This window comes from Crinia signifera, chromosome 4 (assembly GCF_055691185.1).
Source record: "Crinia signifera chromosome 4, ASM5569118v1, whole genome shotgun sequence".
NCBI lineage: Eukaryota > Metazoa > Chordata > Amphibia > Anura > Myobatrachidae > Crinia > Crinia signifera.
The window spans coordinates 241,027,309-241,046,666 of NC_139220.1; the positions used below are offsets into that span (position 1 = coordinate 241,027,309).

The 19,358-nt window shown below is 48.4% G+C and overlaps 1 protein-coding gene and 1 long non-coding RNA gene across 7 annotated transcripts in view; one reads left to right on the forward strand and one right to left on the reverse strand.

Annotated features, from left to right (window-relative positions):
- Positions 1–19,358, reverse strand: part of SEMA4B (semaphorin 4B) — a 254,134-nt gene that overhangs the window by 196,599 nt on the left and 38,177 nt on the right. The window lies entirely within an intron of this gene.
- On the forward strand, positions 6,261–8,360 carry LOC146075173 (uncharacterized). Its single transcript, XR_014473514.1, has 2 exons — positions 6,261–6,968; positions 7,042–8,360. It is a non-coding gene; the product is annotated as an uncharacterized LOC146075173 (long non-coding RNA).

Consider the following 19,358-nt stretch of genomic DNA (forward strand, 5'->3'; position numbering starts at 1 on the left):
TTACACCCCGATCACTGAGCTGACTATACAAATGGGCGGGGCTTATGGAGTAATGAATCAATGCCTCCGACTAATATGTGCTCAAGGTTTGGTAGGGAAACATTATATTTGTATGTGTTGTATGTGAATAATGCAAGTCGGTTATATGATATATGGGTTATTAACTCCTGATAAATAATAATAATAATAATAATAATATATACAAATAAAAACAAGATTTAACAAAGGAAGAAGAAGAAGAAGAAGAATTATATTTCTACAGTATTTTTCTCCAGTTCGGCACAGGACACGTTACAGATAACATGAACATATTACAGAAGTTTAGGTTTTCAGAGAATTCAGAAACAATGAATAAAATACAAAGGTGTGACAGACATTTTGTGTTATCGATGCCAAGGATTATTCCTCTTACGCACATTGGGATTAGGAGAGATCATTGCAGAATTAACAGAACCAGTCACGGCTCTTTCTACACAGGAGAGTCCCAGGCGAGGCGGCCATCTTGGACGCACTACGTAGGTTAAAATGTGCAATTAGCAATACATGACAATAGAACATACAAGGGTAAAATAAAAAGCAACCTATACCCCTTTCCCATCGCACCTACTGTGATTACCAGGTTCATGCCGGTTACTTGCCGGTTCGACCCGGTAATTGGTGCGATGTGAAAGGGGTTACTGGGTCCTGCAAAGCAACACTGCAATATGAACCAGTAAAAAAGAAGGGTTCTTACTGGTTCGTTGCTGTGTTGCTTTGCGGTGTGAACAGGTTAATAAGGTCGAGTGACTTGTTTCCCATTCACACCAATGGAGGAGGCAGTGCTTGGAGCAGCGCCAGCACTAAGCGTTGCCTCCTCCACCTCCCCCGATGATGCTCTGCCACGCCCCTGGGTGAGGTCAGCGAACCGGCAATATTGGCAGTTCGCTGAGGGTATGTGAACAGAGTAAAATGCAGGGATTCAGTATTGAATCCCGGCGGTCGGGATCCCGGCGTTCAGAAGGCCGAAATCCTGACAAGGGGGGGACGGGGATCACCCCCCTTTACCAGAGCCAGATTAAGGTCTAAATGGGCCTGGAACTGAAAATTATCAAGGGCCTATTATGCGCAATAATAGGGGTTGCGGCTAGCATCTAATAATGTGGGGGACGTTACCAGTGTTCTGGTTGGGTGGTCTGCTCATGGGTGTGTCTCTATTTGTGTAAATACTTTCAAATAATTATATATGCCTGGAAAACGCAGGGGGCTGGCATAAGAAAAATGCAGGGAGATATATTGGCGGGTGCACTCCAAAGGTGCACCCGCAGGACGCCGATGTCCTAAGATACTTGAGGGGTGAGGCGGCACTCCAGTCATAAAAAAATACTGAAAGCCAAAACTTGGTAGACAGTATGTCAGCACCTTTTATGTGGTAACCTAAGTTTACCACACCATATACCCCTTATACAAATCATGCAACACAATAGTAACCCCTTATACTGTACTTGCTTCTTACACATTATGCCACATGGAATGAGACAAAATTCACACCGATTGAGCAAAAATTCACGATATGCCACACAGATTAAGGCAAAATTCACATTTTGCCACATGGATTGAGCCAAAATACACACTATACCAGGCATGTCCAAACAGTGGCCCTCCAGCTGTTGTGAAACTACATGTCCCAGCATGCCTTGACATTCCCTAATTGCAAAACTGTGGCAATGCATGATGGGACTTGTAGTTTCACAGCTGGAGGGCCATAGTTTGGATATGCCTGCACTATACCAAACAGATTGAGCAATAATGCACAATATGCTTCATAAATAGGGGCATTGCGCGCGAAAAGGCGCACATTAAAAATTTACACCATAATGCTCATTACATGTTAAGCCGCACACCATAATCTCCATTACGTATTATGCCAAACACCATAATGCCTATTAAAAATTATGCTACATAAGTGTTGAATACCTACATGCTCATTGCCAGGGGTTCCATGCTCATTGCCATGTGGGATTACATGCTCATTGCCAAGGGGGAATACATGCTCGCGGTAACTGGGGGACAGTCGCCGCTAGGCAGAAATGACAGCCATTAACAGCCGGGCAGAGAACAGGGGGCTGCCCGGCTGTATTTAGAGCACTGCATGTCCCGGCTATTGGAAATAATACCCCTTATATACCAGAAAATGCAGCGAATATGGTCCCAGGATCTTGCAGGGACATTCTCGGACTGGCCCCTTTTACACAAGCCTAGTCCCTGCATTTTCTGGTGTGAGGGGGAGAGAAAACCACCCCCGCCCCCCTTTAAACAACCAGCTAAATCTTCGGAACCAACTGACCCATTTACATGTAGCCTTCAGATGATTTTGGTCCAGTGAAACTGGCCCGTTTGGTTCCAGAGAAATCTGCCCTCAAACAACATGAACAGCCATGAAATTACATTTCAGAAATGAAAAAAAAAAAAAGTTTTACCTGCAATATCTCTAGAACCAATGAACCCATGTGGACCAGGTATCAGATTGAAGGCCCAGCGATTTGGGTTCGACTGAGATCAACCTCAAGTTTCTGTGATGCTGTAGGGCAGACCTGGCCAAAAGGTAGATCCTGATCTACCAGTAGATCTTGGGGCATCCGCTGGTAGATCACAGCCAAATTAACAAAATACACGTGAACTTGAACATCTGACGTTTCAGAATGCCAGCTCCCGGTAGTGCCCCTGATGTCATGACGGCACCGGAGTGCTGTGAAGAGCCCTCTGCAGCTGCTATATATCAGTATGGCCCCACACCCACATATGCTGGGCTTACCGCTCTGTACCAGCACAGAGGCTCCTAACAGCACCAAGTACATCCTGACCGACTCCTGAATGTAGTGTGTCGGGTGTAATTGTCTGATATGGGTGGTACAGTGGCTGCAGGCTGATGCTGCTGTAGTACAGCTGCCGCCTGCTCCGTTAATATGATACAATACCAGAGTGGTTCCGTGCTTGTGTCCTGGTTATCAGTCGCTGGCTGACTAATAGATCCTATAACAGAAGAAAATGGCTGTGCGCTGTCGGACCACGGTGTAACAAATTATGAGCAATCACAAATATTCTGTTCAGTCAGCAGTCAGATGCGGGTACTTGGACCACATTCTGGCCCTTATTCTGGTTGGTGCGGCCAGAGCCGCACACGGGGCTCCGGCCGCACAAACCAATCCCCGCCCACCCTACGGATCGCCACGGCCGTCCGTACACGGACGGCTGGCGATCCGCATAAAAATGGTGGAGGCGTACGCCTCCACCATGGTGGGAGCTGCCCCCTGCATTCGATGGTCGTCGACCATCGAAGGCAGGTCCGCACGCCCCGGCAGCTCCCGCAAGCTGAGACCACACGGACAATCGTCCGTGTGGTAGCTTGTATGGGGGCTGAAAGCTGACATCCGGCGACGTCAGCTTTCCGCCCCCATGAGTTGCGTCATGCCCTCATTACCATGCATACGCCCCGCGTTTGCATGGGAACGCCCATGAAACGCGGGGCGTACACATAGGGAAATGAGGGCATGAAGCCTCTCACGCCCCTATACGCCCCCTTTGCGGCGGACGAAATACGTCTGCGGCGAAGGGGGCTGCACATGCGCAGATTGACCTCTGCGCATGTGCAGTGTCAAAACATCGGCGGTACGGCCGCACGCGGGCCGTACCGCATAGATTAGAATAAGGGCCATAGAAAGATCACAAAGAGAGAAAAAGACAGACTGCGCTAAAATAGAAATCAAATGTAATCCAAAAATAAACATAAAGGTATCAAAGCAATTCAAATACAAAATAAAATATAACAATATAATTTCATTTGAAGGTCACTATGGCCAGTATTAGTAATACTATTAGTAATCCAATCACATATAGCATCTACCATTCTTATATATGTGATTATATAACTAATAGTAGAGAAACGTGTATGCTGCATGGGTGTATATTGTGTGTAGGTATTTTAGCAATTGTCCGTGTTGATCGCCCCTGCGAATGTGGGGCAGAGATTTGGCTGTCCTACAAGGCGTAAGACTTAAGGCCCAAGGGCGTAACTACCATAGGTGCAGGGGGTGCAGCTGCTATGGGGCCCAGAGCTGAGAGGGGCCCACTATGCCTGTCAAAGTGTCATGTGCTATATACATTTTTCAGCATTATGGCCCTTATTCTAATCTATGCGGTACGGCCCGCGTGCGGCCGTACCGCCGATGTTTTGACACTGCACATGCGCAGAGGTCAATCTGCGCATGTGCAGCCCCCTTCGCCGCAGACGTATTTCGTCCGCCGCAAAGGGGGCGTATAGGGGCGTGAGAGGCTTCATGCCCTCATTTCCCTATGTGTACGCCCCGCGTTTCATGGGCGTTCCCATGCAAACGCGGGGCGTATGCATGGTAATGAGGGCATGACGCAACTCATGGGGGCGGAAAGCTGACGTCGCCGGATGTCAGCTTTCAGCCCCCATACAAGCTACCACACGGACGATTGTCCGTGTGGTCTCAGCTTGCGGGAGCTGCCGGGGCGTGCGGACCTGCCTTCGATGGTCGACGACCATCGAATGCAGGGGGCAGCTCCCACCATGGTGGAGGCGTACGCCTCCACCATTTTTATGCGGATCGCCAGCCGTCTGTGTACGGACGGCCGTGGCGATCCGTAGGGTGGGCGGGGATTGGTTTGTGCGGCCGGAGCCCCGTGTGCGGCTCTGGCCGCACCAACCAGAATAAGGGCCTATGTGATGAATAGGGGCCCTTACAAACTTTTGCTATGGGGCCCACATGTATCTAGTTACGCCACTGTTAAGGCCCCTATACATTAGGCCGACTTGTCCTAGGGACAAGTCTGACCCAATTTACCTGCAAGCCGCCCGGCAGCTCCCCGGGAGGCTCACATACAATTTGGCACTTGATGTGCCATTTTTTACATGGGATAAATCGCATGCGATTTATCCCATGTAAAAAAAAACCCGGGGAGCTGCAGGGCGGTGAGGAGTAGTGGGGGCGGGCAGCGGCAGTAGTGGGGGCGGGCAGCGGCGGCGGTGGTGGGGGCAGGCAGCGGCGGCGGTGGTGGGGGCGGGCAGCGGTGGTGGGGGCGGGCGGCGCCACTACGCGTCCCGTCCCGTCCCCGCTGCTGCTATGTGTAAGTACACTGCCCGGCCAGGTCAGTCAGCAGCACTCGCCGGCGCTCAGGGACCCGCTGCCCGCCCCACTGCTCCCCCGGTGTCTGCATGCATATGCCTGTCAGGTGGCAAGCATATGCATACAGGGAGGTTGGACGTGATCGTATGTACAGACCGTCCGACCTCCCTGATCCGGTCCGATGCGCACGGGACCGCGGATCGGATCAGATATCACACACCTACGATTTTGGGCCGATTTCACCCGATTATCGGCACAAAGTGCCGAAATCGGATGAAATCGGCCCAAAATCGCATAGTGTATGGGGGCCTTTACTTTTACCGAGCGAATGATTTTAAGCTCAATCAGTCCGAGCGCTCTCACAGTGGAGCGAAGCCACCGCCCAGCACATGTAGTCACCACCCCAGTATACGCCCCGATTACCGCCCAGTTGTGCCCTCGCCAATCCATACGCCCACATTACGACTACTCTGCACGAGTTTGTTCGCTAGCGTATTTCTACTCGTAAGGTCGCGAGTGTGCACGGTTGCCCAAACCTACACATGCGCCTTGCGAATGGTACGCATGCGCAGTGGGCTAAGATACACTATGCAAATGAATTGGTGTCCGAGCGAGGCAAGCAGAATGTGGCCCTATGTGTGTAAGAGCGGTCAGCAAAACAAAATCTATTGTGGGAAGCATAGGGCCTGTGAGCCTGGTTCAGAGGTGGATGCTATGTATGTATGTATGTATGTATATATATACATATATGTATGTATGTATGTATGTATATGTATGTGTGTGTGTGTATGTATGTATGTATGTATATGTATGTGTGTGTATATGTATGTATGCAGGGCCGGCCACTGGAGGGCGGCAGTTCGCCCCTCGCCCCCCGTGCAAAGGGGGTCCATGCCGGCTTCTGACAGGAGCCTGCAGTGGTGTCCTTGCTGCGCGGGTACCTGCGGCGCTGAGTATAAAGCTGGCGGCGGTGGGGGTCCCTTCAGTGAATAAGAAATAACTAGTGATATGCGGCGGCGCGGGAAGCGCTTCTGTTTTGAAAACATTGGCCGCACGGCGCACGCTGATTGGCTGAGATTCACGCTGATTGTGCAGTTCTTGATTCTTATGTATTTAGATCTACAGAAATATACAGTTACCATCTCTACTGGCAGCAATGCCGTGTGCAACTGTGCCCGCCATCGTACAGTTAGATTTACGGGTCTGCAGTAAGGGTTTCCGGTACTTTCATGCATGCGGAATAGCAAAACTAAATATCAGTATATGGGCCACCTCCGAATCAGGCCCATTGACAATGGTAGATCTCTGCTAAATATGTGAACTAAAAGTAGATCCCGCATACCTCCCAACATGACCCATTCCAGGAGGGACAAAATGCTCTGCTCCTGGACTTGCTGCCAGTGGTAGTTGTAGATGTGGGACTGCACCAATGTCACAAATTCAATAAGGGGAGCCACACCTGCCAGTGAGTCCAGACTGTGGTGTTTAAGGTGGCAGTTGGTGGGGCTCCCCTATCTGAATTGTGGACTGTGCTGCAGCCCTGCAACTGCCACTGATATGAATGTCCAGAAAGAGAGCATCTTGTCTCTCCTGGAATGGGTTATGATGGGAGGTCACCCCTGCTAGAATACAATGTAATTACAGTGAAAATTGTGTTCATATAAAACCTCACATTACCAAAGATTTATAGGGAAATCCTGCCATCAAATAATACATTAGATTCTGATGTGAATGTAATATTTAAAGTGAGAAGTTAAATCACATTTCCCTCAGATCAGCCATGCAAAAGATAAAGGAGCTGTGATGTCATAATGGGCCTCAAACCACAAACTGGCCAATCAGGTGGGGTCTGTGAGGTCATAGTGATGTCATAATCAGGGCTATACTGAGGCTGTCTCACTCATTCACCTCACAGAACTCCGGGCAGTGCGCATCTCACCAGCAGGAGGACATACTCACATAAGGTTAGTGACTGGACAGAGATAAGGGCAGTTTAGCACGATGCGGCGGTAGACTCGGAGCGTGACTACTGTAATATATGACTGATCACCTGACCGACAGGACAGTATTGGATAATAACAAATCTCCCACCTAGGGGGGCAGTACTAAGCAGCCACTAGGGCTGTGCCTGGGACACCTAAGGGCGGTGTCTGGATGGCGCTGGATAAACCCTGTATGGAGCGGTTAGGACGTGTCGCAAGGCACAAATGTGTCCTACTATGCTGCATCAAGTCCCCGTACGGATCCCTACTTATTAATGTGCAGAGGTGGGAGAGATGTATACGGTGCTGTACCCATTACTTTGTTATTATCTGATACTGTTGTTATAGCTTTATCATAGTTTGGGCTCCATGTAAGAGTGATACTAAATCCTGGCAGCATATTGTGTTAGTGTCCATGTGATACACAGGATATGCCGCTGGTATTTACCATCACACACAGTATCTTTCCAGCGAGGACCAGCGGTGTCCCCTCCTCCGCTGTATCCTCCGCTGTGTTGCCAGCAGCCTGTTGGCAATGGGTTACTGACTAATGCACATACATGACGGCCGTCTGTGTATGTGTATAGAGATCAGACCCGGTGGGGACATAGGAAACAGAGTTAGAGCTGTCCTATATATATATCATTGCAGCCCTAACCCCTTATAGCACCAGAGACGAGTCCTAAAGGGGTTCTGGCTGATTCTTACATGGAGTCCTAATACTAATGGGTAGCTAGCTACCTTGTCTCTTTCCCCCTACCTTGTCTCTCTCACCCCCTACCTTGTCTGTCTCGCCCCTTTTACCTTGTCTGTCTCTCCCCCCTACCTTGTCTCTCCCCCCATTACTTTGGACATGCGCGTGTCCCCCGGTGCCATCGGGTGCGTTCTTCATCATCTGGGAAAAAAGTTAAAATACAGATTTGGGGTGACAGAAGGGATGACGGGTTATATAAGGTTAGTGGGTGGGTGGTTTGGGCAAACTCTGCAAAGTCTCTTAATGCCTAGAGGGACGGGCAGTCCGTCAGCCATGGGTCCCCAGAGGTTTCCCCCACAGGGGGTTTTTCCTCTCCTGAGTGCTGATGGATGACTCTTCATGAGTCATGTGGCTTCCACCATCTTGTTCCTCTTATAGGACAAGTGTGTAAGAGTTCTGGAACAATCCTGTTCCAGTATTCTCTATTTTATAATGCAGAGCAAAAATAATATATACATTTTACTTAAAATAAAAGTTTGAATTTATTTATTAAATATATTTTGTATGAATTTGTCTTTATTTATATAAATAAATGCTCCAAAAGGTCAGGAGGTCGCAGTGAGGGCTGGTGGGTAAATGAGATTAGAGGTGGTAATGGAAAGTAAATGGAGTAGGCTTACACCCTGATCACTGAGGTGACCATACAAATGGGAGGGGCGTATGGAGTAGGCTTACACCCTGATCACTGAGGTGACCATACAAATGGGAGGGGCGTATGGAGTAGGCTTACACCCTGATCACTGAGGTGACCATACAAATGGGAGGGGCGTATGGAGTAGGCTTACACCCTGATCACTGATGTGACCATACAAATGGGAGGGGCTTATGGAGTAGGCTTACACCCTGATCACTGAGGTGACCATACAAATGGGAGGGGCGTATGGAGTAAGTTTTCACCCCGATCACTGAGCTGACCATACAAATGGGCGGGGCTTATGGAGTAGGTTTATACCCCGAACACTGAGGTAACCATACAAATGGGCGGGGCTTATGGAGTAAGTTTACACCCCGATCACTGAGCTGACTATACAAATGGGCGGGGCTTATGGAGTAATGAATCAATGCCTCCGACTAATATGTGCTCAAGGTTTGGTAGGGAAACATTATATTTGTATGTGTTGTATGTGAATAATGCAAGTCGGTTATATGATATATGGGTTATTAACTCCTGATAAATAATAATAATAATAATATATACAAATAAAAACAAGATTTAACAAAGGAAGAAGAAGAAGAAGAAGAAGAAGAAGAATTATATTTCTACAGTATTTTTCTCCAGTTCGGCACAGGACACGTTACAGATAACATGAACATATTACAGAAGTTTAGGTTTTCAGAGAATTCAGAAACAATTAATAAAATACAAAGGTGTGACAGACATTTTGTGTTATCGATGCCAAGGATTATTCCTCTTACGCACATTGGGATTAGGAGAGATCATTGCATAATTAACAGAACCAGTCACGGCTCTTTCTACACAGGAGAGTCCCAGGCGAGGCGGCCATCTTGGACGCACTACGTAGGTTAAAATGTGCAATTAGCAATACATGACAATAGAACATACAAGGGTAAAATAAAAAGCAACCTATACCCCTTTCCCATCGCACCTACTGTGATTACCAGGTTCATGCCGGTTACTTGCCGGTTCGACCCGGTAATTGGTGCGATGTGAAAGGGGTTACTGGGTCCTGCAAAGCAACACTGCAATATGAACCAGTAAAAAAGAAGGGTTCTTACTGGTTCGTTGCTGTGTTGCTTTGCGGTGTGAACAGGTTAATAAGGTCGAGTGACTTGTTTCCCGTTCACACCAATGGAGGAGGCAGTGCTTGGAGCAGCGCCAGCACTAAGCGTTGCCTCCTCCACCTCCCCCGATGATGCTCTGCCACGCCCCTGGGTGAGGTCAGCGAACCGGCAATATTGGCAGTTCGCTGAGGGTATGTGAACAGAGTAAAATGCAGGGATTCAGTATTGAATCCCGGCGGTCGGGATCCCGGCGTTCAGAAGGCCGAAATCCTGACAAGGGGGGGACGGGGATCACCCCCCTTTACCAGAGCCAGATTAAGGTCTAAATGGGCCTGGAACTGAAAATTATCAAGGGCCTATTATGCGCAATAATAGGGGTTGCGGCTAGCATCTAATAATGTGGGGGACGTTACCAGTGTTCTGGTTGGGTGGTCTGCTCATGGGTGTGTCTCTATTTGTGTAAATACTTTCAAATAATTATATATGCCTGGAAAACGCAGGGGGCTGGCATAAGAAAAATGCAGGGAGATATATTGGCGGGTGCACTCCAAAGGTGCACCCGCAGGACGCCGATGTCCTAAGATACTTGAGGGGTGAGGCGGCACTCCAGTCATAAAAAAATACTGAAAGCCGAAACTTGGTAGACAGTATGTCAGCACCTTTTATGTGGTAACCTAAGTTTACCACACCATATACCCCTTATACAAATCATGCAACACAATAGTAACCCCTTATACTGTACTTGCTTCTTACACATTATGCCACATGGAATGAGACAAAATTCACACCGATTGAGCAAAAATTCACGATATGCCACACAGATTAAGGCAAAATTCACATTTTGCCACATGGATTGAGCCAAAATACACACTATACCAGGCATGTCCAAACAGTGGCCCTCCAGCTGTTGTGAAACTACATGTCCCAGCATGCCTTGACATTCCCTAATTGCAAAACTGTGGCAATGCATGATGGGACTTGTAGTTTCACAGCTGGAGGGCCATAGTTTGGACATGCCTGCACTATACCAAACAGATTGAGCAATAATGCACAATATGCTTCATAAATAGGGGCATTGCGCGCGAAAAGGCGCACATTAAAAATTTACACCATAATGCTCATTACATGTTAAGCCGCACACCATAATCTCCATTACGTATTATGCCAAACACCATAATGCCTATTAAAAATTATGCTACATAAGTGTTGAATACCTACATGCTCATTGCCAGGGGTTCCATGCTCATTGCCATGTGGGATTACATGCTCATTGCCAAGGGGGAATACATGCTCGCGGTAACTGGGGGACAGTCGCCGCCAGGCAGAAATGACAGCCATTAACAGCCGGGCAGAGAACAGGGGGCTGCCCGGCTGTATTTAGAGCACTGCATGTCCCGGCTATTGGAAATAATACCCCTTATATACCAGAAAATGCAGCGAATATGGTCCCAGGATCTTGCAGGGACATTCTCGGACTGGCCCCTTTTACACAAGCCTAGTCCCTGCATTTTCTGGTGTGAGGGGGAGAGAAAACCACCCCCGCCCCCCTTTAAACAACCAGCTAAATCTTCGGAACCAACTGACCCATTTACATGTAGCCTTCAGATGATTTTGGTCCAGTGAAACTGGCCCGTTTGGTTCCAGAGAAATCTGCCCTCAAACAACATGAACAGCCATGAAATTACATTTCAGAAATGAAAAAAAAAAAAAGTTTTACCTGCAATATCTCTAGAACCAATGAACCCATGTGGACCAGGTATCAGATTAAAGGCCCAGCGATTTGGGTTCGACTGAGATCAACCTCAAGTTTCTGTGATGCTGTAGGGCAGACCTGGCCAAAAGGTAGATCCTGATCTACCAGTAGATCTTGGGGCATCCGCTGGTAGATCACAGCCAAATTAACAAAATACACGTGAACTTGAACATCTGACGTTTCAGAATGCCAGCTCCCGGTAGTGCCCCTGATGTCATGACGGCACCGGAGTGCTGTGAAGAGCCCTCTGCAGCTGCTATATATCAGTATGGCCCCACACCCACATATGCTGGGCTTACCGCTCTGTACCAGCACAGAGGCTCCTAACAGCACCAAGTACATCCTGACCGACTCCTGAATGTAGTGTGTCGGGTGTAATTGTCTGATATGGGTGGTACAGTGGCTGCAGGCTGATGCTGCTGTAGTACAGCTGCCGCCTGCTCCGTTAATATGATACAATACCAGAGTGGTTCCGTGCTTGTGTCCTGGTTATCAGTCGCTGGCTGACTAATAGATCCTATAACAGAAGAAAATGGCTGTGCGCTGTCGGACCACGGTGTAACAAATTATGAGCAATCACAAATATTCTGTTCAGTCAGCAGTCAGATGCGGGTACTTGGACCACATATAGAAAGATCACAAAGAGAGAAAAAGACAGACTGCGCTAAAATAGAAATCAAATGTAATCCAAAAATAAACATAAAGGTATCAAAGCAATTCAAATACAAAATAAAATATAACAATATAATTTCATTTGAAGGTCACTATGGCCAGTATTAGTAATACTATTAGTAATCCAATCACATATAGCATCTACCATTCTTATATATGTGATTATATAACTAATAGTAGAGAAACGTGTATGCTGCATGGGTGTATATTGTGTGTAGGTATTTTAGCAATTGTCCGTGTTGATCGCCCCTGCGAATGTGGGGCAGAGATTTGGCTGTCCTGCAAGGCGTAAGACTTAAGGCCCCTATACATTAGGCCGACTTGTCCTAGGGACAAGTCTGACCCAATTTACCTGCAAGCCGCCCGGCAGCTCCCCGGGAGGCTCACATACAATTTGGCACTTGATGTGCCATTTTTTACATGGGATAAATCGCATGCGATTTATCCCATGTAAAAAAAAACCCGGGGAGCTGCAGGGCGGTGAGGAGTAGTGGGGGCGGGCAGCGGCAGTAGTGGGGGCGGGCAGCGGCGGCGGTGGTGGGGGCAGGCAGCGGCGGCGGTGGTGGGGGCGGGCAGCGGTGGTGGGGGCGGGCGGCGCCACTACGCGTCCCGTCCCGTCCCCGCTGCTGCTATGTGTAAGTACACTGCCCGGCCAGGTCAGTCAGCAGCACTCGCCGGCGCTCAGGGACCCGCTGCCCGCCCCACTGCTCCCCCGGTGTCTGCATGCATATGCCTGTCAGGTGGCAAGCATATGCATACAGGGAGGTTGGACGTGATCGTATGTACAGACCGTCCGACCTCCCTGATCCGGTCCGATGCGCACGGGACCGCGGATCGGATCAGATATCACACACCTACGATTTTGGGCCGATTTCACCCGATTATCGGCACAAAGTGCCGAAATCGGATGAAATCGGCCCAAAATCGCATAGTGTATGGGGGCCTTTACTTTTACCGAGCGAATGATTTTAAGCTCAATCAGTCCGAGCGCTCTCACAGTGGAGCGAAGCCACCGCCCAGCACATGTAGTCACCACCCCAGTATACGCCCCGATTACCGCCCAGTTGTGCCCTCGCCAATCCATACGCCCACATTACGACTACTCTGCACGAGTTTGTTCGCTAGCGTATTTCTACTCGTAAGGTCGCGAGTGTGCACGGTTGCCCAAACCTACACATGCGCCTTGCGAATGGTACGCATGCGCAGTGGGCTAAGATACACTATGCAAATGAATTGGTGTCCGAGCGAGGCAAGCAGAATGTGGCCCTATGTGTGTAAGAGCGGTCAGCAAAACAAAATCTATTGTGGGAAGCATAGGGCCTGTGAGCCTGGTTCAGAGGTGGATGCTATGTATGTATGTATGTATGTATATATATACATATATGTATGTATGTATGCATGTGTGTATGTATATGTATGTGTGTGTGTGTATGTATGTATGTATGTATATGTATGTGTGTGTATATGTATGTATGCAGGGCCGGCCACTGGAGGGCGGCAGTTCGCCCCTCGCCCCCCGTGCAAAGGGGGTCCATGCCGGCTTCTGACAGGAGCCTGCAGTGGTGTCCTTGCTGCGCGGGTACCTGCGGCGCTGAGTATAAAGCTGGCGGCGGTGGGGGTCCCTTCAGTGAATAAGAAATAACTAGCGATATGCGGCGGCGCGGGAAGCGCTTCTGTTTTGAAAACATTGGCCGCACGGCGCACGCTGATTGGCTGAGATTCACGCTGATTGTGCAGTTCTTGATTCTTATGTATTTATATCTACAGAAATATACAGTTACCATCTCTACTGGCAGCAATGCCGTGTGCAACTGTGCCCGCCATCGTACAGTTAGATTTACGGGTCTGCAGTAAGGGTTTCCGGTACTTTCATGCATGCGGAATAGCAAAACTAAATATCAGTATATGGGCCACCTCCGAATCAGGCCCATTGACAATGGTAGATCTCTGCTAAATATGTGAACTAAAAGTAGATCCCGCATACCTCCCAACATGACCCATTCCAGGAGGGACAAAATGCTCTGCTCCTGGACTTGCTGCCAGTGGTAGTTGTAGATGTGGGACTGCACCAATGTCACAAATTCAATAAGGGGAGCCACACCTGCCAGTGAGTCCAGACTGTGGTGTTTAAGGTGGCAGTTGGTGGGGCTCCCCTATCTGAATTGTGGACTGTGCTGCAGCCCTGCAACTGCCACTGATATGAATGTCCAGAAAGAGAGCATCTTGTCTCTCCTGGAATGGGTTATGATGGGAGGTCACCCCTGCTAGAATACAATGTAATTACAGTGAAAATTGTGTTCATATAAAACCTCACATTACCAAAGATTTATAGGGAAATCCTGCCATCAAATAATACATTAGATTCTGATGTGAATGTAATATTTAAAGTGAGAAGTTAAATCACATTTCCCTCAGATCAGCCATGCAAAAGATAAAGGAGCTGTGATGTCATAATGGGCCTCAAACCACAAACTGGCCAATCAGGTGGGGTCTGTGAGGTCATAGTGATGTCATAATCAGGGCTATACTGAGGCTGTCTCACTCATTCACCTCACAGAACTCCGGGCAGTGCGCATCTCACCAGCAGGAGGACATACTCACATAAGGTTAGTGACTGGACAGAGATAAGGGCAGTTTAGCACGATGCGGCGGTAGACTCGGAGCGTGACTACTGTAATATATGACTGATCACCTGACCGACAGGACAGTATTGGATAATAACAAATCTCCCACCTAGGGGGGCAGTACTAAGCAGCCACTAGGGCTGTGCCTGGGACACCTAAGGGCGGTGTCTGGATGGCGCTGGATAAACCCTGTATGGAGCGGTTAGGACGTGTCGCAAGGCACAAATGTGTCCTACTATGCTGCATCAAGTCCCCGTACGGATCCCTACTTATTAATGTGCAGAGGTGGGAGAGATGTATACGGTGCTGTACCCATTACTTTGTTATTATCTGATACTGTTGTTATAGCTTTATCATAGTTTGGGCTCCATGTAAGAGTGATACTAAATCCTGGCAGCATATTGTGTTAGTGTCCATGTGATACACAGGATATGCCGCTGGTATTTACCATCACACACAGTATCTTTCCAGCGAGGACCAGCGGTGTCCCCTCCTCCGCTGTATCCTCCGCTGTGTTGCCAGCAGCCTGTTGGCAATGGGTTACTGACTAATGCACATACATGACGGCCGTCTGTGTATGTGTATAGAGATCAGACCCGGTGGGGACATAGGAAACAGAGTTAGAGCTGTCCTATATATATCATTGCAGCCCTAACCCCTTATAGCACCAGAAACGAGTCCTAAAGGGGTTCTGGCTGATTCTTACATGGAGTCCTAATACTAATGGGTAGCTAGCTACCTTGTCTCTTTCCCCCTACCTTGTCTCTCTCACCCCCTACCTTGTCTGTCTCGCCCCTTTTACCTTGTCTGTCTCTCCCCCCTACCTTGTCTCTCCCCCCATTACTTTGGACATGCGCGTGCCCCCCGGTGCCATCGGGTGCGTTCTTCATCATCTGGGAAAAAAGTTAAAATACAGATTTGGGGTGACAGAAGGGATGACGGGTTATATAAGGTTAGTGGGTGGGTGGTTTGGGCAAACTCTGCAAAGTCTCTTAATGCCTAGAGGGACGGGCAGTCCGTCAGCCATGGGTCCCCAGAGGTTTCCCCCACAGGGGGTTTTTCCTCTCCTGAGTGCTGATGGATGACTCTTCATGAGTCATGTGGCTTCCACCATCTTGTTCCTCTTATAGGACAAGTGTGTAAGAGTTCTGGAACAATCCTGTTCCAGTATTCTCTATTTTATAATGCAGAGCAAAAATAATATATACATTTTACTTAAAATAAAAGTTTGAATTTATTTAATAAATATATTTTGTATGAATTTGTCTTTATTTATATTAATAAATGCTCCAAAAGGTCAGGAGGTCGCAGTGAGGGCTGGTGGGTAAATGAGATTAGAGGTGGTAATGGAAAGTAAATGGAGTAGGCTTACACCCTGATCACTGAGGTGACCATACAAATGGGAGGGGCGTATGGAGTAGGCTTACACCCTGATCACTGAGGTGACCATACAAATGGGAGGGGCGTATGGAGTAGGCTTACACCCTGATCACTGAGGTGACCATACAAATGGGAGGGGCGTATGGAGTAGGCTTACACCCTGATCACTGAGGTGACCATACAAATGGGAGGGGCGTATGGAGTAGGCTTACACCCTGATCACTGATGTGACCATACAAATGGGAGGGGCTTATGGAGTAGGCTTACACCCTGATCACTGAGGTGACCATACAAATGGGAGGGGCGTATGGAGTAAGTTTTCACCCCGATCACTGAGCTGACCATACAAATGGGCGGGGCTTATGGAGTAGGTTTATACCCCGAACACTGAGGTAACCATACAAATGGGCGGGGCTTATGGAGTAAGTTTACACCCCGATCACTGAGCTGACTATACAAATGGGCGGGGCTTATGGAGTAATGAATCAATGCCTCCGACTAATATGTGCTCAAGGTTTGGTAGGGAAACATTATATTTGTATGTGTTGTATGTGAATAATGCAAGTCGGTTATATGATATATGGGTTATTAACTCCTGATAAATAATAATAATAATAATATATACAAATAAAAACAAGATTTAACAAAGGAAGAAGAAGAAGAAGAAGAAGAATTATATTTCTACAGTATTTTTCTCCAGTTCGGCACAGGACACGTTACAGATAACATGAACATATTACAGAAGTTTAGGTTTTCAGAGAATTCAGAAACAATGAATAAAATACAAAGGTGTGACAGACATTTTGTGTTATCGATGCCAAGGATTATTCCTCTTACGCACATTGGGATTAGGAGAGATCATTGCATAATTAACAGAACCAGTCACGGCTCTTTCTACACAGGAGAGTCCCAGGCGAGGCGGCCATCTTGGACGCACTACGTAGGTTAAAATGTGCAATTAGCAATACATGACAATAGAACATACAAGGGTAAAATAAAAAGCAACCTATACCCCTTTCCCATCGCACCTACTGTGATTACCAGGTTCATGCCGGTTTCTTGCCGGTTCGACCCGGTAATTGGTGCGATGTGAAAGGGGTTACTGGGTCCTGCAAAGCAACACTGCAATATGAACCAGTAAAAAAGAAGGGTTCTTACTGGTTTCTTGCCGTGTTGCTTTGCGGTGTGAACAGGTTAATAAGGTCGAGTGACTTGTTTCCCGTTCACACCAATGGAGGAGGCAGTGCTTGGAGCAGCGCCAGCACTAAGCGTTGCCTCCTCCACCTCCCCCGATGATGCTCTGCCACGCCCCTGGGTGAGGTCAGCGAACCGGCAATATTGGCAGTTCGCTGAGGGTATGTGAACAGAGTAAAATGCAGGGATTCAGTATTGAATCCCGGCGGTCGGGATCCCGGCGTTCAGAAGGCCGAAATCCTGACAAGGGGGGGACGGGGATCACCCCCCTTTACAGGCTCGCTACGCTCGGCACACTAATTTATTCTCCCTTCAGGGGTGTCGTGGACACCCACGGAGGGAGAATGTGTCGGGATTTCGGCGGTCGGGATTCCGAACGCCGGGATCCCGACTGCCGGGATCTTAACTGCATCCCAAATGCAGGGTTGTCTAGGGACTGAACCATTTCAAAGTCCCAGTGCGACCCTGCATTTTGTGATGTGAAAGGGGTAGGACAGGATTCACACTGCAGAGGTTCCAATTACAGACAATAATTACATAACTGACCGAAAGTAAAAAAAATAAATAAGAAAAACGATATTAATTCCGTGTTACATTTGGAAGATGTTAAACTCTGAATTGCATATAATATAGGCATGATCCCACGTGGATTGCTGACAGCTCAGGAGTGATAACTGTGGGCTGTGGTAATGGTTCCAGTGATACAGACTGTTCAGTAGGTTGTGTATGTTAGCAGCCTAGCGAACATATGTATGTATGTATGTATGTATGTATGTATGTTTGTGTATGTATGTGCAGTCAGGGGCGTAACTATAGCACAGCAGCCTCCACCACCGCGGGGGGGCGCTGTGCATGTGGGGGCGCCGGGGGCTGCGGTGCTATAGTTGCCCCCCCCCCCCCCAATCCCCCGCAGACTTACGTATCTTGCTGGTCCCGGCGGCTCCGTTCTTCTGATGAGGACCACAACAAAATGGCCGCCCCCATATAGCAAACAGTTCTCTGAAACTGTCTGCTGTACGGGGGCGGCCATTTTGTGGTGGTCCTCAGCAGATGAACGGACGGAGCCGCCGGGACCAGAGCGATAGGTAAGACTGCGGGGCAGGGGGTTAGCATAGGCGATGGGGCGGCCGGGGGGGTTGCTCGACGGGGCGGGGGTGGGTATGGGCGCCCCCCCCCTAACAGCGGGGGGGGCGCCCAAAACGTAGCTACGCCACTGTGTGCAGTTGCTGATTCTTATATATTCATATCTGCAGAAATATACAGTTACCATCTCTACTGGCAGCAATGCCATGTGCAACTGTGCCCGCCATCATACAGTTAGATGTACGGGTCTGCAGTAAGGGGTTTTCGGTACTTTCATGCATGCGGAATAGCAAAACTAAATATCAGTATATGGTCACCTCCGAATCAGGCCCATTGGTAGATCTCCGCTAAATATGTGAACTAAAAGTAGATCCCGGGACACAAAATTCTGGCCACCCCTGCCCCTCAGAGCCAGATTAATGTCTAAATGGGCCTGGAGCTGAAAATGATCAAGGGCCTATTATGCGCAATAATAGGGGTTGTGGCCAGCAAATAATAATGTGGGGGGCGTGACCAGTGTTCTGGTTGGGTGGTCTGCTCATGGGTGTGTCTCTATTTTTGTAAATACTTTAAACTAATTATATATGCCTGGAAAAAGCAGGGGTCTGACATAGGAAAAATGCAGGGAGATATCCAAAGGTGCACCCGCAGGATGCCGATGTCCTAAGATACTTGCGGGGTGAGGCGGCACTCCAGTCAGAATAAAATAGTGTGCCGAGCGTAGCAAGGCACCATGCCCTCTGCTTGGAGAGTGCAGCGAACCCGAAAGGGGGAGCGATCCACAGCCCCCCTTGTCAGGATTGCGGCGGTTGGGAGTCCGGCGTCGGTATTTCGACCGCCAGCATATCATACCGGACCCCATATATCCCTTAGACAAATCCTGCAACACAATAATAACCCCTTTATACTGTACACACCCCTTTATACTCTTACACATTATGCCACATGGAATGAGAAAAAAATTCACACTGACTGAGCTAAAATTCACACTATGGTTCACGGATTGAGTCAAAATTCACATTATGCCACACAGATTAAGGCAAAATT